We start from the raw sequence: 5571 nt of genomic DNA, 5'->3' as shown, positions 1-5571 counted from the left end.
AACAGCTCCTCTGTGCTACGCTAGAATACATATTACTGTGACAAGGGGCTTTATTCTGAATTATCTGCACATACTAAAAGCCAGTGGAAAATTAGAGGGGAGTTTAGTGAAAACTACATAAGATTTTGTCACTGCTGAGCAGAAAATTTTGGATGGAAATCACAGAGTGTGGGGCTTAATCACAGCTCCTTCTGGTTGGTGTACTATGGAAGGCAGCCCTAGCCATTAAAAATTCACTAGGGAAAGGTGGATGGTTATCCAGCATTAAACATGTTGCTGTGGCACTGAATGCTTCAGATCGCTTGGGGAAGTCATCTACTTTTCAACCTGACAGTGCTTGTTGATAAAAACAGTTACAGAGAGCACTTACACAAAGCTGATAGATGAGATAGATGGAGCGGATTTATCCTGTGGCAGGGGAGCTGGGTAGGACTAAAGCTGTGCTGACGTCTAAGCATGGAGATGATCAGGCTAGGCAATTATTTCTTAACATACATGTGAGTGACGGAGAGCAGAAACCCACACAAGCCTGGCTCTGTGCTGTTCTTCTTTGGAGGCAATCTTCCCCAGAGACACCCTTGCACCTCACAGAAGCCTTTTCACTTGGCAGCTCCCTGAAATTTAGAAGCTGTTTTGCATTTCAAATTTATGAGTTATTTTGTATCTGGGAGCTGCTGTTAAACAAAGGTCTTACTCTGAAGACCTTGGGCTGAAGATAAAATACTAAAGACATTCTTGCTGCTACAAATTGGTGTTGAGAGGTGAAGATGAAGAAAGTCACCAAGAGGAGAACAGAGAAATTTCTGAGCTAGAGGGTTGTTCTTTTTCTCTTGTATTTTACAGCCAGATAATATTGCTTTCTTTGGCCAGCTGAGGAAAGGTCTTATACAATGGCCATCACTCTGATGCTGGATGATTTTTTTTTCTTGAAGGCTGTATCTATCTAATATTAAAATGATTATCCAACCTTGTATTTTCAGATTGTTTAAACTGACTTGGAAAAAATCATGGTCAGGTAATTTTCACTGTCCCACAGAGGCCTTAGACAGTGATTAGACAGGGAGATTTGATGACCAAGAGAATGGGAGCAGGGCTGTATGTAAAAAAAGACTCTGTACTGGTGTATACCACTTCATCAAATGAGATGACTGGTACCCTCACTGTCTCAGCCATCTCAGCCATTAGGAGATCTCACAGGAAGAGAGAAACCATCTCTCTGCTACCCCTAGCCTCAGTGTAACCTATAATCACCACAGAGCAGAGCTGTAGGAAGCACTCACTGAGGGAGTGTTGAGGAGCAGGTGACCACAACCTTCAGATGTTGCCTACCATTGGCCCCGCAGCAATAACCCAAAACACAGGACAACCAGCTAAGCTGGATAACCAGATGTACATACTGGCAAGCAAGGATGAATAAATGGAATAAATGTTCTTTGCCATTGTTGTTACATGAACTCCTGGAGACTCATAGGGAAGGAGAACATTCCAGAATAAATGTAACTGTGACAAAAACAAGGGGCAATGAGGGACCTGTGGTTACCTTGGCAATTCTGCCAGGTGCTTCTTATAACCTCCAAGTGACCAGCGAAGTCCTCATCAGTTGAATTTCAGCCCAGTAGCCTTCATCCACACACCATGCTATACGGCCAGGCACTGACCATACTCTGAAGATAGGAGACTGACTTTATAAATAGTCTGTCAGCAGGAGAATTATTTCTGAGGCACTTGATTAATAATGTAGGACACCGATGATCTTGGAAAACTTTAACATCAGTGCTATACTTAGCTGAACAGAACAGATGCTGACATCTTTGCTGCTGTTCCTTGGCTGAAGACAGATGTTTGCAAAGTTAGATGGAAAAGGAAAGAGTGTACGGCCACACAGGAGTCAGTGGAAAACACGTGCAACTTCCTCATGTGGGGACTCAATCTGTACTCTGGGAAGTCTTTTAGGTTATAATTGCTGCATGATTAAGTATGTGCCAGTGCCATTTCTTAGGAGCTGAGACAAGGAGCACACTCTTGTTACTTGTATGATGATGTCTGAATAGTCCTTGCAAGACAGAGAAAATACAAGTGCATTAGGGAAGAGCAATAAATACCTTCAACTGCACTACTGGATTGGATTTTTGAAGGGTGCTCCTGTCTCAGATGTTAATGGAGTGGCTTAATTTTCCTTGAAATGGTCATAATAAACTCAGGAAAACGTAATTCATGGATGAGGCATTATATCTGGTGTTAAAAAAAAGCCCAGGTATTCTAAAAAGAGATTGTTCAGCAGCAGATCAGCTGTGTAAAAATGTGACCTCTCTAATGCTTCCAAGTTCAACATGATTTGCTGGGTAAGTGTCATTTGAGCAAGTTAAATCTTCACAGTTTACTAAAGGATGTGTTTTGTATTCTGGTCCAAGTATGACTACACCAGAAAATGCTTTCCCTGCATCATCTGAAATACCAAATGTAAAGCAAAATCTTGCTTCAAACTTCTGCAAGGAGCCAAATTCTCTCCATCCACAATAATATACAAAGTACATAGTAAATCACCCTTCTGAAAACATTTCATCCACTCTATACTTTCTTTCCAATATTCAAAGACTTCTGTAAGTAAATCTCTCATTTGTTTTAGGGCATAAAAACAGCCTAAGTTACAGACACTTTCACCTTGAGGGCTGCACAGACAAAACTGTTCTGGAGGTGGAAAGGTAAGTCCATGTTCCAGGTGATCCTGGGGCCCTGCTGCTCTCAGAGCTGCCCCATCAGCCAGTCCCACCAAGAGAAACTTCAAAGCAAGCTTCTTCCTGCAGACCTGTGCTTGGTGTGTGCTCAGGCATGATCAGACTTTTTATCTGATAGGAAATTTGCTGGGGTCAGTCTTCATCTACCTTTCTTCTTTCCAGCTTTGCTTTTCAGCCAGGCAATTTTTCTGTCTCTACCTGTACAGAGGCTTCCTTCTACAGCCTCTAGAGAAGTCACCAGGAGCTTTCTTTGTTCATGCTGTGGGAACAGAAGCTTTAATCACACTGCCCTTGGTTACACGGACAGGTGAGCTCAGGTTTTTAAGCATTAATGAGATAAAGTTGAGGAGGAGTGGGGCAGCACGAAGCTGAAGGGGAATGGTCATGATTTGCTCAAAATCTTGAGGTGAACAATGGCATGGAAGCCAGAACCAGTAACTTCATCCATGACTTTTGTCATGAGAAATAATCCTGAACAGAAAACGCATCTGTGTCCCCAGACTCCTGTGGCTCCTATGCTGAAGCCAGTAGGACTGTTAGAGCAAGGAAGGAGGTTAATAAACAGCTCACTCCCTGGGCCAGCAGATAGATACAAGGCAGAAACTGGCTGGAGGGAGCCCAGAGCTGCTCCTAGGCTATCGCCACGAGAGAATCACCTTGTCCTGCCACCATGCATTTGAGAGAGGTTTGAAGAGGTTCATTGCTGTAGGATAAACAGTCTTGAAGTAGTGATTAGCTGATAATGAAATTACTGTGGCATTAAACACGCATCATCCAGCCCATGTGCTGGATGCGCTTTCAGAAAAAAGCACCCCACCAGAGCTGCCATCTAAGTGTGAGGTGTAGATGATGTTTGTTATTATGTAGGTATTAATAAATGCTTTGGGAAGGAAAATACTTGTAAAATTTAAATCTTCTCATAAATTAGTAGGGAGAATTAAAAGACAGGGATTTTTCAAAAAGAAGGAATTTCTACTCTTAGAACTACTTTTGCATTTTGCAACTCTGAACCAATAATTATCTTCCATATACACAACATAACACTACTAACAAAATATGGTCCATCAGACTGTATCATCTACAATTATTTATCCATCTTTGTGTAACAATTTCATCATTTGATCAAATAATAACAGATTCCACAATATGTCATTCAAGTATCCCCAGTTTATCTATAATGATTTTCCTCTTGTCAGCTCATTTCTTGAACCTTTGCTGAATCTGGTTTCAATGGTACTATAAACAATCATCATTGCATTGTAAAACTGGAAACTCTCCACTAAAACAGTGTTTTGATCTGTGTTGCCATAGTAATAAGTCTGTGCTCCCCTCTTTGGAGGCCTTGTTATATGAAGTATCTGTGATTTGCTCAGAATGGCCCCAGTTCATCTGTCAAAGTGGGTTTTTCCTTTTTTAAAATAATGATCTAGAAAATCCCACAGTGGCAACAAATATTTTACAACCATAACGAGAAACATTGTATCACTCAAGCTTTGTAAATCTATGCCATTATTGTATTAGAATAAATCACTTTCCTTAGGTATATTACTTAGAAATATGCAATTCTAATTTTAGAGCGCGTATTCAATAGGGAGTATTTATTTTTTATGTAAAGAGAATTATTAACTTTGACTTCAAAAATACATCACATGTCAGATTGTGTTTAGAGGGCCTGCAGCAAAAAGAAAAAACTGAAATTCTTTCTTATTTCTATCAAAATACTGCAAATATCAAGTCAATTTCAGGTTTAGTTTCTCTATTCTATTCTTAAGCACTGATTTTTATAAGGAGATCAGATATTACCGTAGTTTTTACAGCTGCATGCTCAGATAAACGATATTCAGATTATATGCTTGTAAAAATTAGAAGTCCTGAAAATCGATAAATGACACTGTAAAAATATATCACTGTACATTATTTTAAATAAAAGTGCTCCAGTCAGTTACAGTAATTTGATACATGAACTATGTTTTTTCCTCCTGCAGGAATGAGAGTAAACAAACACTACATCAATGAGCCAGTGACAGACTCCATGGCAAGAAGTGAGGACGGAGATCATATTTTACCTAAGACAAATGGCTAAGTTGGTTACTTTATGTAAGTCACCACCAGCTACAGGATTACTTCATGTAACTCACTGTCAGCTATTACCTCATAATACCTGACAAGGGAATATTAAAATCATCAGTGGGAGGAAATACGGAAAGAATCCATCTGCATTCAATGAATTTTAATTAAAATGTAATTACTGTACCGTGAGAAATCTGCCAGCCCTGGCCCCCTCCCCACACATGTTACAGCAGTGGACTCTGGTAAACAAGCAGAAAGGTGAGCGGTGGTGCGTGTGCATATTTCCTTACATTTTGCCGGTGACTTAGTTCTAAGCAGCGCCAGATCATGGGAAGTCTTCGGAAATAGTTTTATATCATTTTGCCAAGTAGATCCCCAGAAGACGCTGTGGGGGCAGAGGTGCTACACATCTTCTGTTATAATTGACCTGGGCTTTGAGATTTCTCTGTCATGATGTATCCCAGAATGGTGCATGATGGGAAGAAACTTGTTATTCCTCCAGCAGTGCCAAATGGACAAGATCAAGTAGGCCTGGGACTTGAAAAAAAGGAAGAAATATTGACAGATAAGTAACCACTCCAGTAAATGACAGGCAGGCACAGGAAGCCTGATTTCCTTGGGGTTCAGAGGTAATCTATTAACCTTAAAACATTTCATTGCAAATTGAATGGATTTTTTTTTTAAAGGAGAAATATAAGATACTTAATTGAAATCATTAGATCTGGCTTGAATTCTTTTTCTCCCTGCAAGTTATCACTGTGGGGAA

The 5571-nt window shown here is 40.2% G+C and overlaps 1 long non-coding RNA gene across 1 annotated transcript; it reads left to right on the top strand.

Annotated features, from left to right (window-relative positions):
• Nucleotides 1-1082: 1082 nt before the first annotated feature.
• Nucleotides 1083-5174, top strand: LOC106039486 (uncharacterized). Its single transcript, XR_001209283.3, has 4 exons — nucleotides 1083-2342; nucleotides 2627-2702; nucleotides 2898-3042; nucleotides 4721-5174. It is a non-coding gene; the product is annotated as an uncharacterized lncRNA (long non-coding RNA).
• Nucleotides 5175-5571: the final 397 nt, after the last annotated feature.

The sequence above is a fragment of the Anser cygnoides genome, chromosome 8 (genome assembly GCF_040182565.1).
Source record: "Anser cygnoides isolate HZ-2024a breed goose chromosome 8, Taihu_goose_T2T_genome, whole genome shotgun sequence".
NCBI classification, from domain to species: Eukaryota; Metazoa; Chordata; class Aves; order Anseriformes; family Anatidae; genus Anser; species Anser cygnoides.
This window is presented reverse-complemented; position numbering and strand designations above follow the sequence as displayed.